Raw genomic sequence first — 22273 nt, 5'->3', positions numbered from 1 at the left:
TTGCACTCACGCACAAATTTGCACACACGCACAAATTTTCACACATGCACACATTTGCACACACGCACACAAACACCTGCACACACCCAAACACACACATGCACACATATTGTTTAGTAGTTTCATATAAATTAATATAAATTTATTTAAGTATTAAAACTCCGGACCGGAGTGAATTAGGAGTGAAATAAAATCCGCGTCACTCCGCAATCACTCCGCTAAAAAAAAACTCCCAGTTCACTCCGCATGCGGAGTGATTTTTTTAAAACTCCGGAACTCCGAGTGGCGGAGTGATTCCGGAGTGAATTCGGATTTTATTTCACTCCTAATTCACTCCGAATTCACTCCGGATTTTTTACAGTATATTTTGTCCGACTCTCCTTTAAAACAGCGTACATAAAAGTAAAGTAAAAATATCCATCCTTAATTTAGTTTCATATGAAGCAAGTCATCTGGTTTCAGAGGCTCTAATGGTGCACTTTGGTTAAAAGTATTAGCTCACAGCTATTAGTGCACACTTAGTTATTTAATGTCTATCTCTTATTCTATTTTTATCTATAGTAGATATTAATTATCTTATAATTGCCACTCTTAATATCTCATTTAATTTTTTTTTGTTTTATTATTTTATTCTTAATGCCACTGAGAATTAGTGAATTTCCTATTATTCTATTTTTTATTCTGTCCAGTAAAGGGGTAAAAAAAATTTAATGAAGAACGGAAATACGTATATAAAAAAGAGAAAAAAGTACGTGTGCTCACATTAATTAGTTGCCATTCGTGAAAAGCAAAAAAAAAAAATTATAGAGGGGGATGGCATGAGAAATATTCTCTGTGCTTTGTGGACACCGGAAACTGCCGGTTTGAAGATGGAATCAAGGAAAAGAAGATTGCTAGTGCAGGCTCGCTGTAATAGTGCTGAGTTGGTATTATTAACATGAAGGAAATGCTAGGAAGAACATCTAAAGAAACTAAATTTTAAAAAAATAAATAAATAAATTAAAAATTACTTTGAGTAAATATTCATAATTTAAATTATTTTTTCATTTTAGTGTTTTTAAACATATTATATTTAGTAAACAGTCATTAATATTCACTAATTGAAATATAAGAAAGATACTTAAAAATTTATTCTTCTGATATGGTTTAAATTTTCAGCTCTAATAAAAATTGACGGGCGTTGAATAAAGTATAAGTTTTCTTATTTAGACCAAGACAGAGTACTTCAAAAATAACTTTTTTATTTTGATAAATTTTTTAGGTCTGCTCTTTTATCCTTGGTACTTCATATCACTGAAAAATTCATAATAATCGCACGATAAATAAAAAAATTTTTTACTTTTTTTACTAACTTTTTTACTTGACCCGTCATGTCCCGAGTGCCTTACAGTGTCTCATCTCTTATAATAGATATATATTAAAATTTATCATTTTGAATATACACATTCAATGATATAAATTTACATGATATTTAGCATTTATTTCATTAGAACAATTCATGCAAACGGTTTGTGGGGAACTTAAGTAATAAAGTCTGTAATGAACTAGCTGCCCGGGTCGAAAAATTTGATCTGATTTTAGTCTAATATGACTTTATATTTAGACTAATTGGTCTGTATTCGAACTAGGTGATGTGTCTTAGATATAAAATTATTTCCTGTGCTCAAGTCGAACGACAGGATTATGACCCAGCGCTCAAGTCGGAATTCTCAGGTAGTTCGCGCTCAACTCGGCATCGTCCAAATATTTTGAGAAAAAAAAACTGATTTTGATCTATAGGTAACCAAAATCAGACTAAAAATTATTGAAAACAAGTCACAAAATAGTCTAAATAAGGAATAGTACGGGCAAAACTCGTTTAAATTTCACATCCCGGGAAAAAAAGTTCTTATATGATCATATATAAATCATATAAAAGTGACTCATATAAAATCATATAAAGTCTTATCATAAAATTGGTCCTATAAAAACTTATATGACTTTATAAAATCTTATATAATCATATAAAGTTATATATACCCGGGAAAAAATGATTTTACTTAATCATATATACAATAACTTATATATTACTAGATCTCAAAATTGGCAGGATCTGATGATATATAATCAATTATATATAATCATGCATGAATAAAAAAAAAAAAAAATCTATCGGTTAACTGCTACACTGAAAAAAAGATTTACTCGAGCCAACTAAGATTTATTTGAGCCAAAGATATCGTATATTTGGATATGGCCAAATAAATATTTAATTGTGAGAAAGATATAATATATTTGAGTAGTTTAATTGCGTGAAATAAGTGATTTATTTGTGGTAAAGAAATGATCCAATTGCTACAAATAAATAAGGGCTTCAAATATATGTATAGTATCGCCAAATTTTAGGTTATTTGTCACAAATTTAATTTCTTTACCACAAATGTATATTAATTACTTACCACAAATAAATTATATATTTCCGTCAAATTATAAAATTATTTGAATCAACTGTCATATTTTGTTGTACCAAATATATTTATTTGTCATTAAGAAATATTTTAAAAAAAGCCACAAATAAATTGATTTATTTGGGACAAAAATTTCTTTTTTTCAGTGTATTTTGCCAAGAGGCCACCCATCCAACTAATGTCCTACCTCAATGCTGCTCAACTTTGATGATCGCTTGATTGCCGTCTGCTTCTCTAGTCTGCTTTACTCTTATAAGTATTCAACAAGCTATAGCATTCCTTAAATCAAATGATCAAATTGATTCATCTTACATAAATAATGCACCAAATATGATCAAATTTTATCACATTTGTGTTTTATATCAAATTACAAGTTTCTTTAAGATAACCTGCTTATAAGACCATAGAAACTTATATATAAGAATCATAAAACTATATAAACTTTTATAAAATCATATATGATTTTATATAACCGTATTAAACTCTTTTGTAATGATACAAATTTATTTATAACTTCATATAAAATCACATAAATTCGTATTAATTATCTGAATTCTTAGAAGAATTTTATAAGGTCATATAAGATTTCATATGATCATATATGATCATACATGATTATGTATAACCATATAAAACGTGCTCTTGTTATTTCATAATGTTATATATAACCTTATATGAAGTTACATCGAATTTTATAAAAATTTTATAAGATTATACGAATTATTATAAGAATTTTATAAGAGCATATGAGTTCTTATATAATCATGTATGACTGCATATAATTTATAACATTTTATCTGGTAATATCATAAACTCATATATAACTTTATAAAAAATCATATCAACTATTATAAGATCCTTATAAAATTATAGAAATTCGTATAAGAAATTTTTAAGATCGCATGAGCTTTTACATGATCATATATGATTATATATAAACATATAAAACTTCACCCGGTATTTTTATAAAGTTATATATAACTTTAAATAAAATCACATCAAATGTTATAAAATTCTTATAAGATCATATGAATCCTTATAAGAAATTTATAAGATTATGTGAGCTTTCATATAATCATATATAAACATATGTGTTTATATATGATTCTATAAGAACTTTTTCCCGGGTTTATATAAAATCACATCAACTTTTATAAAATCCTTATAAAACTATATAAATTCTTATAAGCTTTTCATAAGATCATATGAACTTTTATATGATCATATATAGGGGAAGGGGGGGGGGGCAAAAGGGGGTAGGGTTGGCAAAACGGGGTACCCCCAAAATTTGATAAAAAAAAATTTTATATTTTAAATGGTTTTTAAATATTCCAAAATCACTTCTGTAAATATAATTAAGCGTTACTTTGAATTTTTTAACTTCCCGCTAAGAAAATTGCAAATTTTCAAAAAAGGGAAGTTATTGGTTTCGGTCCGATTTTCGAAAATCGAGTTTTCATCAGATGTCGACGTTTTGAGGTCCTAGGAAACTATTCTGACTATTCCCGGATGGACGTCCGTGTGTGTGTGTGTGTGTGTGTGTGTGTGTGAACTTTTTTTTGTCCGACGATATCTTTGGAACGGATGAACCGATTTGAACGTACTTGGTGGCGATCGAAAGAGCTCACCAAAACTTAGTCTTGATTAGATTTTGGGGTAAATCGATCATGTAGTTTACAAGTTATACAAAGAATAAGAATTAAAAAAATTTTTTTTTTTTGGTTTTTTATTGATTTCTCAGAAACGACTTATACGATCAACTCCAAAATCTAATCAGCTTTAGAACTTGATAAAACGCGTCGATTGCCGCCTTAGCCATCTCAATCGGATAATTCGTTCGAGAGTTATCGCGGGCAAAAGAAATGGTAAAAAACGGTTTTTTGCGAATATCTTCGAAACAACTGAACCGAACAATTTCAAAATTTTCTCAGCTCTAGAACTCAATAAAATACGCCGATTGCCACCTCAACCATCAAAATCGGTCAATTCGTTCGTGAGATATCGTGGGAGAAAGAAATGCTAACATCGGTTTTTTTCAAAAACAATGGCACACAAAAGTATTTTCGAGCTCGAAGAGCTCGAAAATGCATCCACAACAATGTTTTCGAGCTCAAGGAGCTCGAAAACAGCGGGAAGTTTTGGGGCTGGCCCGCAGGGTCAACCGATAGACAGATTTTTTTTTGGTAAACTTTTTCAAAAATCATTTGTCAGTTGAAAAATATTAATGACGTTTGTTTTATGATAAAAACTATTAAAAATTTTGTTTCTTCTTTTGTATCCAATAAACATGTAAAATATAATTTTTCTTCATGTAAATTACTTAAATAAAAATTCAACTTAATCAAATTCGTTTAAAAATCTAAAATTTTTTTTTTTTTACCTTTTGTAGGGGCTACCCTTTGCCCGCAAAAATGAAAAATTTTTTTCTTTATCCCTTAGTCGAAAGTACGCACTTCCCTCCCTAATTTTAAGGCCTAAAGTCTCATTTCCCTCTCCTAGTGGAGTTACACGCGCCCCACTTACATCGCCGGGAGCAAAAAATTTTTTCGTGCCTACGGAAACAGCCGGCTGCTGCCATCTACTGAACGTCTACCACTTTATCAATAAAATTTTTGGCGATAACATCATAGATCGTTGCTTTATTTATATGTACGTCAGTGTTTTTTGTGTCTCGTTGTTTGTGATATTTTAAGTAAACAGTGTACTTGCAATAATAAAATGACTGAAAAAGTATCATCTTATGACTCTATGGACGAGGATGAGGTGATAAAAGATTTTGATGCAGAGGCGAGGTTAATTATTGAAAGTTTATGTATTCATTTATATATTATTTATTGGCAGGAAAAAAATCTTGTTCATAGGCATAAATTTATTTCTTTCGAAAAAAAATAATTATTTTTTATTTTTATTTTTTATAAGTATAATTATGTCTTTTTTTTTGTTTTGTTTTTGATGCCTGCCCCCGCCGACCAGACGCACTCGCTTCGCTCGTGCTTTCAAATGTCGCGGGGCAGGCATCAAAAACGCAACAAAAAAAAAAAAGGGAGACGGAAAAAAATTAAAGTTTTATGTATGTCCGAAAGAGGCGCGTCAATAGGGAGCAAATAAAAAAAACATGGCCGACCTGTCAGCTGAAGGCAGAACGTGGTTGTGTTGTTTATAGTATTCAAAAATGTAATTAATAAACGTACTTTCGACCAGGTATAAAGAAAAATCGTATACACCACACGGGAAGATAGTTAAAAGCCCTGCCCTGTGTGTCATGATGCCCTCGGCTTCGCCTCGGGCATCATATCACACAGGGCAGGAATTTCAACTTTCTTCCCTTGTAGTGTAATATACTATTTTTTCATCGGTAACTGAAAACTTCTTCTATTTACTATGAATATCATTAAAAAAAAAGATTTAGCGTATTTGAGTCCTCGAAAAGCTAGTATTTCCTTAAGTACCCCCTTTTGCCCCTCCCTCTCCTAACCATATATAAGCATACAAAACTTTATCTAGTAATTTTATAACTTTGTATAAAATCATATCAATTTTGATATAGTCCTCACAAGAGTATATTAATTCTTATAGGAACTTTATAAGACCATATAAGCTTTTATGTAATCATATATAATTTTTATATATTTCTTATATGATCATATATAAATTGTATATAATTATATATGTTTATATATGATCATATAAAATCTTTTTTTCCCGGGATGTTAATTGAATACAAAGAGAAAGTAAATTTGAATAGAAATAACGTAAAATTTTTATTTGGTTTTAAAATAGATCACATTTTTCGACTCGGGTGAATAATAGCTTAATATGCAATCTACTACATTTTGAAAAATGACTAAATAAAAACATGAGTAGGTATACCTCATAAGAGTTAGATATACATCATAATAATAATTATTATAAATTAATGATCTTGTATTGATTGCTACACTGTAAAAAATTCGCGGAGTGAATGCAGATTAAATCCGGAGTGAATGCGGAGTGAATGAATTTTTAATTATTCACTCCCCTCGGAGTGAAATTTACTCCGCAGGGGAGTTTTCGCGGAGTAGATAATTTTTTATTAATTTAATCCCTTCGGAGTGAAATTCACTCCGGAGCGGAGTTTTGAAAATATTATTAATAAAATATAACTCCACATAATAAAATCGAAGTAAAAACTCGCGTATTACATTATTGATCAGCTAATACGCACACACATACGCACACACATATTTAGACACACACACACGCACACATTTGCATACACACGCCTACATTTGCACACACACGCGGACATACACACAGACATTCGCACACATCCGAACACACACAAGCACATATTCGCACACACGCACACAAACACCTGCACACACCCAAACACACACATGCACGCAAACACACACTCGCACACACACACACATTGTTTAGCAGTTTAATATAAATTAATATAAATATAAGTATTAAAACTCCGGACCGGAGTGAAATAAAATCCGCATCACTCCGAGATCACTCCGCTAAAAAAAACTCCCAATTCACTCCGCATACGGAGTGATTTTTTTTAAATCTCGGGAACTCCGAGTGGCGGAGTGAATGCGGAGTGAATTCGGATTTAATTTCAATCCGAATTCACTTCGGATTTTTTACAGTGTAAAAAAAAAAATCGCTAATTTATATTTATGTCCCGACAATTTCGTCGCGTTTAAGTAATTTAATTCAAATAGTTATTTCCGGAAAGTATATATTTAGAGAGAAAAATGAAAAATTTTTATAAAAAAAGAATATTATAGTGATGATAAAAACTTTTATGAATGTAGATAATTTTTAACATTCGCCCATGAAAAAAATTTACAAAAAAAAATATATGTTATGGGGGTTGTTAAATTATAAGATAGTAATATGATAATAAATGTCATGAGAAAATCAGATCCTCTGTATACATCATAGTTCACACGTCCTTAGAGAATATGACGAAATATAATCGTATATACGATTATATTTAACCAAGTGATATCACTTGGTATAATGATAGCAATTTATTTTAATATTTCTTGATCTAACGTGGGTCAAGAGGTAAAATAAATGGATAACTAGTTTTATAGAGCTGAGAATATAAAAAAATATAAAAAAATGTGAGAGAGTAAGGTGTTACAGTAAGAGTAAGAGATAGTGTGGGAAAAGGTATCAAGACGAGGGATGACTTGGTGATGTAGTGAGTAGAGAGAAAATGGGAGCTCGGAAAATGTCGGATCAAGATAAGCCATATTGCTTCGTTTGGATCAACGTATATATTTTTTTGAGGATTAATTAAGATTACTGAAATAATGTATCTGAAAATTTATATAGCCAGGCTACTATTCCATTTATATATAAGTGATTTAATGACTATTGCATTTTTTTTTATTCCAAATACTATAATCCTATCATATTTATATTATTCGTTTAATTCATTTTAAAATTAAACCAGCAATATCTTCGTGCGCTTTGCCTGCCCACCAATCAAATTTAAAAAAATGTATTTAAATTTTTTATTGCAAAATTTCTAATTTACATTCTAAGTTATTGAAATGAAAAATCTTTAATAAACTATTAATTCTTAGATAAAGCTTACACTGTAAAAAATCACCGGGGTAAGTCCAAGCGGTGTAGGTGTTAAAATTATCGGTGTTAAATTTACCCCTGAAAGCGGTGTGAAAATAACGCCGCCACCGGTGTAAATATTCTGTACCGGTGTGAAAATAACGCCGCCACCGGTGTAAATATTCTATACCGGTGTTAAAATAACGCCGCCGCCGGTGTAGATATTCTTTACCAGTGTTAAAATATTTTACTTTGTGAATATTTTTACTTACTCGATCACTATACAATAAAATTAATTAATTAAAATTTAGATATTATTATTAATTAATTAATTTTTAATCCACTGTCTCACTATTACTTTTATTTCCATTTTAGTAATTATCTGTAACCACAATAAATTTACGTCAGAAATCCCAATACCACGTTCACCCGATTCTCACTCGATTCTTCAAAGTATGCGTCACTGACTACTTTTGACTTTCCTTGATTCTTTTCTGTTCTGTTCAGACACTTAATTTTCTTTTATTGTTATTAACTTTAATTTGTTATTTACTAATATTTAATAATTTTAATTATTGATTTATTAAATTTTATCTCAGACTTTTCGCGTCTGTTGAATCGATCATTCATTTGTTAACGGTTCTTTATGAATTTAAAATTATTTATTCAATTAATTTTATTTAATTAATTTACTTATTTTTATTTATTTATTTTAATTAATTACTTTTATCTAACGTGGACTCGACCACGAAATTTCTGGCTTGTGTTGTCACACAATAGGCCTAGAATTTTCTACGACGCAATAACTCCGGCAATGGCCTGGAATTATGAACGACGCGCTGGATCCGGCTGAAGGGCCTGGATCTGGTTAGACAAACGTCTGGCTTAAATTAATTTTAACAAAATTTACACTAATTAATCTATTACGGGCCTAGACGCGGATTACCCCGACGAACGACTAAGTATTTACGTGAATTAAATTAATATTCTGGCTTGGGCCTAGAACAATTAATTTCATTAATACCTGATTTTATTTTTGATGTTTTCCGGTGGCTTTGTTTCCGTCTGGTGGTTCGTCTCGTCAGGTTCCTTTGGCTCTCTGTCTCGTTCGTCAAAGTTCCAAATTTACTTGTACTCTACTGCGTTAATTCAGCGTCTCAATCCTCGGGTGGTCTGTCCGGTTGTATGTGTAGTAGGGTGGGCCGAAAATCCGCTTTTTTTTAATTTTCATTATTAATACCAAAAATATTTTTCTTGGTACAAAAAAAAAAATTTTTCGGAAAACAAAAAAAATTTTAGGTCGATATCTTAGGCTCGCCAAATCCCGCTAAAGTTAGAAGTTGTTTAAAATTTTTTTTTCAACTTATTTTGATCGGAAATTTAATTCTCTACAAAAAAGGTCCTACAATAAATTTACGTAAAGTTGATAGTTACTGAGATAATTGCAATTTTGTTCTAAAAAATATAATTTTTGAGATATTATCGCTTTTTCAGGGTAAAATATGAATTTTATCATATAAATTTTATGGAAAATCAAATTTCTCACAGAATTGGCCTTCTGGTAAAAACTTGAAATTTATAGTTAATCAGAAACTGGCAGTTGTATGTTTAGATAGTCACATTTCTCGCTATTTGGTGGCTTCCACCAAAAATCGCAATGATCTTTGTAACTATCAACTTTGAATAAAATTTTATTAGATCTGTTTTGTATAATATTGAATTTTCTATGAAACTTTTATGATAAAATTTATTTTTTAGAGCAAAATTGCAATTATCTCAGTAACTATCAACTTTACGTAATTTTATTATAGGACCTTTTTTGTAGAGAATTAAATTTCCGATCGAAATGAGTTGGAAAAAAATTTTAAACAACTTCTAACTTTAGCGGGATTTGGCGAGCCTAAGATATCGACCTAAAATTTTTTTTGTTTTCCGAAAAATTTTTTTTTCGTACAAAGAAAAATATTTTCGGTATTAATAGTGAAAATAAGAAAAAAACGGATTTTCGGCCCACCCTAATGTGTAGGTCTTGATGGTTACCCGGCCCTGCCGGTTCTGTGTCCTCTCTGCTGCTGTCTTCCGTTTTTAATAATTTCACTCGAGTGTCTTCGGTTATTATCGAACAACCACTCCTCTACCAATTAATGATTGGGCCTAGCGTAAGAGTATTTTCAATCAGCGCGCCCGGCGACAAGTCGAAAAACTCATTAAATTGCTTTTTTGGGGTTGCGGGTAAGGTAAATGACCATCAGCGAAAAATCGCGATTTTGGTCAATAAAATAACTTATTTTTCCCTATTACAACCTACTAACGTTGAACTGGTACATTTATATGATCTACTTATATAAACCATAGGTATATCCAAACTTGGGTAATCCTACCTTGGCCCAAGTCTGGGTTGCCATTGGACGGCCAAGTCTAGGTTACCCAGTCTTGGCCCAACCCCGCGTAATCATTGTAACGGCCAAGGCTAGGTTACCCAGTCTTGGCCCAAGTCCAGGTAATCATTGTAACGCCCAAATACGTATCTTTATTTTAACGATACTATAGATTATTAAATTAATATGAGAGTATTCCTAAATTAGGTATACAAATCGTTATTCTGACGATACGTCATTTGAGGATACATTGGATAGTCATTCTGGCGATATTTTTCTCTCCGTGTAGTTACCATCGTAAAATCCATTTCATTAATTCATTTTATTTCATTAGGATCTATGTTTTTTTTTTATAAATTATGAACGGTTTCTTTTTTTTGTGATACAAAAAAAAATGTCATCTTTTGTTTATATCGACAGAAAATAATATATGAATTTAATTTTTGTTATTAATTAAATAAGATTTCAATACTCAAGTATTGCGAATTATTTGACATATCATTCAATTTATTTCTTTCGTTGTTTCTTAAACAAAACTAGTTAAGAAATTAGAATTACAGTGATGAAAATAGAGTTAAGGAGAGACAGAGAACGCGATTGGATGAAGACAGAGTTGTAGAAGATAAAGGAATCAGGTCGGGATAAGATGTGCATAGGAATTATTGCGGTAAATACATAGGCAATGGAAAAATTCAACGACGGAGCTGTACATGTATATATAGTAGTGATGCTAGGAATGAGAAAAAAAAAGTTAAGAAAATACGAGAATGAAAGAAAAAAGAGTTTGAATAAAGAGGGTGAAGAATAAGTGAAGGTGGAAGATTGCACAGGCACGTAAACGAGAAGGCGCCGTTGGTCGTTAAAGAAAACGTTAATCCTGACAAGCCGACCATCGCTCTCAACTCGACCCCTGCTCTCACCCTCAACTATCTAAACTCTATATGTATATAATGTTTTACTATCCTCGACTCCAGCCAGACTGTGCTGTCTTGCTTCATTCACCTCCATGTCCGCTTTTCGTGTGGTTTTTCTCTCTGTCAAATAATATAACGCACCTCAGTAAGTTTTAATGAAAACGTCATACATTACATTATACGGTATTGATGACCATTTTTACTTTACAATTTCTCGTCCAGTACAGAGAAATGAAATTATACTAATATATTCTTTTTCATCATGGAATTGAAGGAAACTGAGAACGGTAATAACAACTGACAATCCTCTCAATAATTTTAAATAGAGAAAATGAGTTTTAGAAATTAAAAAAAAAGTTATAATTGACTTGTGACATATCTCGTCGGATCTGCTATTCAAAATTACTTAATCTATATACTTCAATACTTTTTTTTTTAGATAATTTGCATATAAATATAATAATTATATTTTATATCATTTAAGATAATATATTTTTTAGTTAGTTTCATTAGATTTAAATAATATAAATATTTTTACTGCACACCCCACTACGCTTCGTGTGAGGAAAAAGGCATTTGTTCTCGTCTAAATATATTTCATCGATGTGTGGATCTAAAGCAAGATTTACTATTTATATATTGTCAGAAAATATAAATTTTCAGAAAGAGATTAGTTCAAAAATAACACAGAATTGATTTCATATAAATTGACGTTAATTTTACACCGAAAAATCAATAGTGAATATATATATATATATATTTTTTTTTTCGAGTCGGTATAAATACGTATATACGTGTCATAATTTTAGAAAAATCGAATTGATTTACTTACGTTCACGTTAAATATTCAATACTAAAATATAACTCGAGTGAATTTATTCATTAATGTTGTAAAAAGTGAAGAGTGTTTAATAAAAAACTATGCGTATAATTTTATTCGATCTATTTCTGACGAGTCTTTTTTTTGTCTCCATAAAAAATTTTTTTTAGCGGTGATAGAAGTCATATGGAAAACATATAAATGTATTAAATTAAATAATAAAAAAAATTTAATAGTAGAAAGAATTAATTTAAATAAAAAAAAAAATTATATAAACAATTTACGAGGGATGTCTGTTTGGTTGGACCGCATTTTTAGTTTTTGAAATAAAAACAAAATCTTAGTAATTTTTTAATGATTGAATTCTACTTGACGGTATTATAAATATTAAATTTAAAATATATCTAATTGACGTTTAAAATATAAATAAAAACATCAAAGCATCAAAATGATGTTTATTATGAGTTTTAGTGGTCTTAAAAATGTAGATACATATTTGCAGGATTAAAAAATAATTAATGTATTATGTGTATAGGTATAGTGAGAAGGTAGATTGGCTAGGGATTTTTTTGGATGAGTGCCAAAGTAACCCTTAGCCCGTGAAAAAGAGTATGCGCAAGTGAGGAAGATCCTCATAGAGTAGAAAGTCGGATTACACTTGGAAGCATGAATGGAAGGAGAAGAAAGGAAGTGGAGGATTTTCTCGGAATGAAATTACATCACGGAGCAATAACGAGCGTGCAATAATAGCGGGCTGTAAACGTAGTGCGATATTACATAGTGACCGTAAGAAAGAAAGAGATGAAAGAATAGGATACGAATACAAGTGAAAATAGTGGGATGAGTATTACAAAGAGGAAAAAAAAGTAAGAGAATAAGTGCAAACATTTTCAAGTTTAAACTCTGTGTGTGTGTGGATATCTTAAGGCGCAATAACTGAGAAGTCGTGTGTCTCTTTCTTTCAATCTTTCTTAAAACTCTGTTTTTCAACCCTTGTTTTTTATTCGACTTTTTTTCCTCCATCCAGCTCTCGTTCTCGTCTTCTTTAACTCTATACTGGCTTTGAAATCCGCAATGAAGACAATAGTAAACGAAAGAAAAAAATCTGATGTAAAAATAAAATAAATAGATAAACAAAAAGAAATAATATATATATATATATATATAAAAAGTAAAACAATAAAGAAAAAAAATTAAGAATGAGTTTGTTGGTCAACGAGTTTTTTCCAGAAGTATTTCAACGTCAGGCTTTAATTCGTTTTTATCTACAGTAGAGTAGTACAAAGTTAACCTTTCGTATTTTTTCTTATATATATTTCTTTTCCTTGAAAAATATAATATCTTAAAATATTACTCTACTTTGTATATGAAATAATTCATAAAATGATTTTTAAAAATTTTGAATTGTCGATTATTTATCATTGATTTTTTTTTTAAATCTAGTAACGTAATCTTAAAGTTGAATTTATCTAAGACAAAGTAGTCAATTTGTTTTATCGATGAAAAAAAAATGCAGGAAATGATGGGCGAGAAAATCATAAAATCCAACATTTACAAATTTTTTCCTATCAATAATTTTTATACAAAGTTTGAAGGATTTGGTCAATTTTCTTATACTTGAATGTTGGCATATAAAAAAAATATGTTTATTAGGGTGGCGCAAAAAAACCGACTATTTTTTTTTACCATCTCGCATAAAAATTTGTTGGTTTACGATGTTTTAAGAAGCCGCTCCAAAAATCAGCTCGATAATAAATTTGTAAGAGGTCGCTCACGAATTTTGAAAACATCAAAAATGGTAGAAATTCGACTTTTTTATTTCAAATTTTTTTCTTTCTCGTAGCAGCAATAGTTTATATTTGTGAAACCATGACCACGCTGAAAATTTAAGCCCAAAATTTAAATATTTAAACCTCGCTCGAGAATTTTGAGAATTTCCATTTCAATACCAAGCTCTTAAAATCGATCAGAACACTATTTTTTTAGGGGCTTGGCATTAAAATGGAAATAACTAGAAAAAAAAGCAGAATTTGAAAAAAATTTATAAATAATAATTTGTAGGAAATAAAATTGTCTACAAAGAAGATTTTATGACATTTTATGATAAGTATGATAGTTTCGCCGGAAAAGTAAAAAGATCTCGAAATTTACTCTTACTTATCTTCGAGCTCCAATAACTTTCGAACAGATAGATTTATCGAAAAATAATAAGAGACTTTTTTTGTAGAGCGTTAAATTACTTACAAAAATATATGCTCGGCTTATTCGTACAATGAGCCATTGCCGAGGTGAAAAATTTCAAACTAAAAAAATTTTTTTTTCATGTTATTTAAATGGGAAATAAAAAAGGCCATTCGGCAGCCGAAATGGAAGTAGATTTCTCGTTGTTGAATTTTTTTCACTGTTCACATAAAAGTTAATAATAAAATAAAATTTTTTTTTACATTTTCGTAAAAATTCTCGAGATGATAAAACAAAGAAAATAAAATAATTCTAAGTATATTGTCAAAATTGATGCTAACTAAATGAACTTCAGAAGAATTTTTGATGATAATGCACTATATGTTTTGATTTGACGTTATTTAAAGATACATATGCATATATTTAAACTATCGGACCAATGGTATTCCGGACCCTATTCGAAAAATTATGATAGATTATGGTTTTAATGCTCGAGAATTCTACCATAAAGACAAAGGCGATAATTTGCTTTCAATAAAATCTACTAATAAAATATTCTAAGATTAAAAATTGATTGTGATACATCAAAGTGTCATACTTGAAATTAGTACTGATATTTGAAATAAAAAGCCTATTAGAATATCACACGACGAGTCGATATAGAAAATATTATCATCATAACTAATGTTAATCTTGTTATTGATATATCATATCATTTATACACTGTCAATTAAACGAAATTGTATATACCCACTGAATTGAGATGTTTGGATTTTATAATTGTCACACTGCGATAATATGAATTTAAGTAGCTCCATGAATGTACTAAGAAGTAGGAGAACTAATGCAATAGCAAAATTTCATTAAATGAATGGTAAAATAAGTAATTTCAGTGGTCTAGGCATATATATAGGCATGAAAATTAAAGCTCATTCGAAGAGCTTTCAGATGAATTTTATATAAAGTCGATAAGTTATCACATTCAAAAGATATTAAAGGAAGAATAAGTAAAAATATGAATTTTGGACATTTTGAAAATTTTGAAATGCTATAACTTCTAAACTAATCGACCGATTGAGCTCATTTTCAAACTCGAACAAGGTAGTCACCCACAAAATACGTATACTAAGTTTCAAGGTGATCGGTTTGAAATTGTGGCTATAATCAAAGTGAAAACCTGCATAAAATTAGTTTTTATAATATTTTGTAAATGTTCAAAATCATTTATCTACTAGAAAAATTGGTCCAATCAATGAGCTGTATAGTCAAAATTGTAGGCAATCGGACGAGCTTTCACATAGAACAAACGAAAATAAGCTATCTCTTTCCGTTTAGAAGTTACATCCAGTTAAAGCGGCAAACAAATTTTTTTTTGAAAATTTTACAAAATTTCAATTAACCATAACTTCTAAACTTATTGGCCGAATTGGCTCATCTTCGAACTTATCCAAGGTAATCGTCCATAGAATAAGTATACTAAGTTTCATTAAGATCGGTGTAGAATTGCGGACGCTATCGTTGGAGAACGGCGCGTTATATTATATATATATATATATATATATATAAATACATATATAAACTTTTGAACTGAATGTATTTCCTGACTCAGCTCATCGAGCTGAGTTCAGAGGTAGCAAAATTTTTCGAAAATTCCATCATGAGGACAAATACAATAGTTAGATTTTTATGAAATCTACTAAAAAATTTCATTAAATGAATGGTAAAATAAGTAATTTCAGTGGTCTAGGCATATATATAGGCATGAAAATTAAAGCTCATTCGAAGAGCTTTCAGATGAATTTTATATAAAGTCGATAAGTTATCACATTCAAAAGATATTAAAGGAAGAATAAGTAAAAATATGAATTTTGGACATTTTGAAAATTTTGAAATGCTATAACTTCTAAACTAATCGACCGATTGAGCTCATTTTCAAACTCGAACAAGGTAGTCACCCACAAAATACGTATACTAAGTTTCAAGGTGATCGGTTTGAAATTGTGGCTATAATCAAAGTGAAAACCTGCATAAAATTAGTTTTTATAATATTTTGTAAATGTTCAAAATCATTTATCTACTAGAAAAATTGGTCCAATCAATGAGCTGTATAGTCAAAATTGTAGGCAATCGGACGAGCTTTCACATAGAACAAACGAAAATAAGCTATCTCTTTCCGTTTAGAAGTTACATCCAGTTAAAGCGGCAAACAAATTTTTTTTTGAAAATTTTACAAAATTTCAATTAACCATAACTTCTAAACTTATTGGCCGAATTGGCTCATCTTCGAACTTATCCAAGGTAATCGTCCATAGAATAAGTATACTAAGTTTCATTAAGATCGGTGTAGAATTGCGGACGCTATCGTTGGAGAACGGCGCGTTATATTATATATATATATATATATATATATATATAAATACATATATAAACTTTTGAACTGAATGTATTTCCTGACTCAGCTCATCGAGCTGAGTTCAGAGGTAGCAAAATTTTTCGAAAATTCCATCATGAGGACAAATACAATAGTTAGATTTTTATGAAATCTACTAAAAATCACGAAGCGCCACCTCTTAATATTAATATTAAGAGCTCAAACTTTACCAGAATTTTTTTTTCATCATCCTTGACAATATTTTCAAGGTAATTGAAGAAAAAAAAATTAGTTCTTTTTTTTGGCGCACCCTAATATATATATATATATATATATATATATATATATATATATATATATATATATATATATTTGTCTCGGTCTTTGTACACTTTCTTCACAAATATTTTTTTCTTGCTGAACTTGGGTTGGTTACGAAAAAAGGAGCTTATCACCAGCAGCGTTTACGTCGAAATTTCTCGTATAACATAGTCACAGTTGATAGGACATCTAAACAGAAGCGATATAAGAGAGGTGAAAGTAAAGCAAAAAGGTAAAGGTAGTCAAGGGAATAGAGACATTACACTCGTGCTTTAGATAAGCTTCTCACTACCAACTACTCGCGTTGTCGGTAGCGCGGTAAAGTCGAAGCTCTGTGGATATGTGAATGTGGGATGTATATTTCTCTTTGCTGTCCTCTCTTGTCGCTAAACTAAATCACAATTTACGGAGCCATCTAGCGAAAAAGAGAAAACAAGTATGTATGTATATACATAAACACATACATACATATATATATATATATATATATATATATATATATATATATATATATATATATATATATATATATATATATATATATATATATATATATATATATATATATATATATATACACGCTACTTTGCACGAAAGAATATAAGATCCGCAAGTTGGTAACGACTTAAAGGATCGTCCATTGTTTTATCGTGCTATACGACAATTTAAATGCTCCAAAATAACTTTTATTATCACCATGACTATTTATTTAAATGATATATTTAAGTGTAGATATGTTAATCCAGCTATAATAAGTTCATTATCTAATAGTTAAATTTTTATATTTTATAATTCATTACCCTCGCGGATTCGGGGTTACTGTGAAATCACAGTGAAATCAATTTTACCGTAAGTTTACTGTGTATTGATGGTAATTTCATAGTGAATTCACAGTCGTTTTGTGCCATTTCGTCACTCTGGTTATATAGTAATTTTACAGTAATTTTATGGTAGTTCCATAGTGATTTCACTTGTGATTCTTTTGTAGGTTTAGAATTAAATTACCATACTTTCATGATAATTTTACTGTCGATCAGCTATCGATTTATGGTAACCCAACAATGGTAACACTGAGACTTTATCATGGGTTCACAGTCAGTTTATCGTGATTTCACTACGAATTCACTGTGATTCCATAGTAATTTGATAGTGTTAACTCTGTGACTTTACAATAGTTTCACAGTCAGTTCATAGTGGTTTAACCATGAATTTACCGTGATCCCATGACAACCTAGTAGTATTAGCACTGTGACTCTATGATACTTTCACAGCAAATTATTAGTGTTTTCTCCATGATTTCACTCTACTTTGATAGTGATCTGATACGGTATATCTATCATTAATCCAATTTCAAAATCAAAATTTGAATTTTTAATGTCATTAATCGATAGAAATGGAATTTAAAAAAAAATAATATCAATTATTTCATAAATGCTCCTATAATTATTTGTAAGTTTAGCAAATATTTGGGCACAAATGTATTTTATTTATTATAAATTTAGCTATTTTAGGAATTTCCGAGTGAAATTTTATCTGTAATTATCTAATTTAGTTAATTTTATAAAAGCTTAAGACGGTAAAATTCTTCAGAATTATGAAAAAAAATAAATAAATAAAAAAATTGAATAACTTTTTTTTTAAAACTGTATAAATTGAATTTAAACTACTGCAAAAAATAAAGAGAATATCATTTAGATTAATATTTCAATAGTAAATATTTATTATTTATCATAATTTAAAATAAAATATTCTTAAATTAAGAAAACTTGATGATTTACAAATGAAGGCAAAAATTTTTTTTTGATAAATATCGAATTCTTTTAATTTTATAGTATTTAATAAAATAATTTTTCTTATAGCTTAGTCTTGAGTATATATAGTATTGAATAGCATGAAGTAACAGATTAAATATGTAGTTCCGAATGCGTGTGGTGGCCGAGCGGGCTAAAGTACATGACTTAAGCTACTCTCAATCGAAGGGTCGGCAGTTCGAGTCCCATCATGCGTTAAAAAAAAATAAAATTCCTTCTTTACCGAGGGTAAAAAAATAGCATTTAATCCTCCAGGGGAATTACATGAAGTCGTACAAAGGGATGGATACTAAACAATTTTTTTAAACAAGAAAAATTATTTATTGAAAAACCAAGATTAGGATTATTGTTGCTATTATAATATTATTATTAATTTTATTATTATTATCTTTGAATCAATAAATATAGGATCTCAATATTGCCCCTAAATCTCGATGAAAACTAAGCAGATCCAGGATTAAATGATTAAGAAATCACAGTAATATTACTGTCAATTCACAGCGATATTATTGTGATTTCACGAAGAATCTATAGTAAGACTGCTGTGAAATCACTGTATGATCACGGTATTATTACTGAGAAAGCATGACTGAAGCACTGCAGATCCAGCATAAACTGATAGTGAAATCACTGTAAATACACAGTAATAATACTGTCAACTTACAGCTATACTACTGGAAATTGACTGTTATGCTATTGTGATTCTACTATGAATCGATGGTGAAATCATCATAAAATTACCATCGGATGATAATTATCACACAGTAAGCAAATGGCACAAAGTTACAGTGATTTCACTGTCATTTCACTATGATTTCACCGAAATTTCACCATGATTTCGGAGTAATCCCGAGTCCGCGAGGGTAAATAGTTATAAATTTAATTCATCTTTTCCCGAGCAAAAATGAAATTATTATTTTTACGAAAAAATTATAAATTTTTATCGAACGCCGCACCACCGCTGCACCACCGCCGTTTGGCGGAATATTCCGCCGCACGCTAAAAATATATTCTGCCAGCACCGCCGCACCGCCGCTGCACGACCGCCACACCACCGCCGCACCAATGCCTAAGCATAACCCCGATTTAAAAAAAAATGGCATTTATATGCCAAAATATCTTATGATTAATTAATTAATTTACCCGGTTTATGGTGAGAGAAATTTAATTGTCCGGTAAAAGTAAATTATATATGGCCATATATTAAAATTTTCAATATATACATAGCCATGTATAGAAATTTCAACTAAATTAAAAAAAAAGACTTACTCAATTTTAGTAGTTTTTTTTTTTTCTTTGATGATGCAGAAATCAATCAGATTTGTGATGAAATTAATTTCTAACCGAGTAGAAATTTTTAATTTAGGGAAAAAACGCTACAAATATCAACCAAACGCACACGATTTAGTAGGATTCGAACTCGGGACCTTACGCACGAAAGACCGACGCTTTAACGACTAGGCTACGCTACCGACAGTGACTACTAAGTTTACTTATGCTATATGAGATTGAAAAGAATATACCACTTTTAAATCACTAATCAAAAATAATTTACAACAAAATATCACAGCTATGGTGCGGCGGTATGGTGCGGTAGTGGTGCAGCGGTGGTGCGGTGGTGGTGCGGCGGACGATAAAAATTTATAATTTTTTCGTAAAAATAATAATTTCATTTTTACTCGGGATGTCACGGCGGTGGTGCGGCGGTAGTGCAGCGAATAGATAAATTCTTTAGTTGTCACGGCGGTGGTGCGGCGGTGGTGCGGCATTTATAAAATAATCGGAATTGTCACGGCTGTAGTGCAGCGGTGTTGCGGCGGTGGTGCGGCGGAATTCTGTTTTTACTCGGGTTGTTAATTAATTTTATAAATTTTTTATTATTGATTATATTTGTATTCATATTTTATTATTTCTTATTTATTTTTTTTTAAATTGAGAATGCGAACTAAAATTTCATGGACCTCCGGAGTAGTATTGCCAGTTCTAAAAAGAGGGATGGACCACCCCCTGCCGTGAGAAACCTACGAAATATTTTAGAACCCATGGAACGTCGTTTGGAATTTCACAGTCGAATTCTCATCCAAGTTATCGCGTATTCGGTTTTACTTGGACTATAGCATCTGTATTGTGACGAAAGCTATTAACTGGTCTTAAATGCTCAGAATTTCCGATATATATATATATAAACCAATAATCCTAGTGATTTATTTTTTTATAAAACTTTATAATGCTTGGAACTTTTTTTTTAACATTTTTGATAAAAACAAAATGTATTTTATTAAAACTAAATATTAAATTTGATTTAATCAACGTGAAAATTTATTTTAAATTGGCTTTAATAATTTTCAATGAACAGAGAATATAATGAACATCATAATTTTAGTTATGAAGTACATCGATAATGAATTTTTAAAATACATTGTTAAATAACATATGAAACGAATACTACAAATACTGAAAAAAAAAAGTTGATATTCAAATCTATCGATTGCATTAATGATGAAGTCCAGTACTTTGTTAAATATTTAAAAATAAATGAAACAAAAATGTATAAAAAAAATTATATAAAAATAAAAATTGCAGGCTGTATAATAAGTAGTAAGGATTATCACAAAATGAGCAGTGATGTCAAAGCCTAAGGCAATGTATAATGAGCGTATAAAGTATTGAATCCCTGCAATTACGAAAATACGTAGGTATAATCCTCGAAGGGTTGTGCCAAGAGCGATGTGCAAACGATCTTGCTTGTTGTTATCATCTTGTCTCGTCAATCTCACTCACTCAATCTCAAATGAGTGATCTTCATCTTAGACCCAATGTCATTCAATGAAAATTAGGACAACTACTCAATAAAATAACAACTACATTATATATATAGCCCGAGGTTAATTCAAGTATTATAATGTTACCATTGATAGTATGCAGATGTATCCTATCTTAATTAATGTTTAACTTCATCATCTTTATATATATATATATATATATATATATATATGCATAAATAAACAAGTTTAAATATGTAAATTACGTAATATCTAAACTCGGTTAGGGGGAATGCGTGTGTAAAATGTTATAGAGATGACCCGATTATAAGTTTCGAAGTTACTTGTTAATTGTGATAAGGAAAGTTTTGAAACATTGATAATGCATTATTTTGAACGGATTCAAACTTTAAAGATAAATAAAATCAGGTGTATCAAATGAAAAAAAATTTTGTTTATTTTTTACCGAGATGAACTTTGAACTTGCAAGTATTTTTTTCGAAATTATTGATACTGATACGGACAAAATTAATATATAAATCACTCATATTTTTTGCGAAATTAGAATCTTGAGGTTTTTATTTGCAACTAAGTATACAAAAGTTATAAATGAAGGACGTAAATAAAGTTTATTGCATTGTTTGAAGATTATGTTAGTCAGTTTTAAATAAAATTTATTAGGCAGTTAAAAGATAAAAAA

General features: G+C 29.9%; 1 protein-coding gene across 1 annotated transcript in view; it reads right to left on the bottom strand.

Annotated features, from left to right (window-relative positions):
• Positions 1–22273, bottom strand: part of LOC130676198 (mannosyl-oligosaccharide 1,2-alpha-mannosidase IA) — a gene marked incomplete in the record, with an annotated part of 416169 nt that overhangs the window by 12874 nt on the left and 381022 nt on the right.

Source organism: Microplitis mediator, chromosome 10 (assembly GCF_029852145.1).
Source record: "Microplitis mediator isolate UGA2020A chromosome 10, iyMicMedi2.1, whole genome shotgun sequence".
Classification (NCBI taxonomy): domain Eukaryota; kingdom Metazoa; phylum Arthropoda; class Insecta; order Hymenoptera; family Braconidae; genus Microplitis; species Microplitis mediator.
Note: the sequence above shows the minus strand (reverse complement) of the source record. Positions and strands in the feature narration are given on the sequence as shown.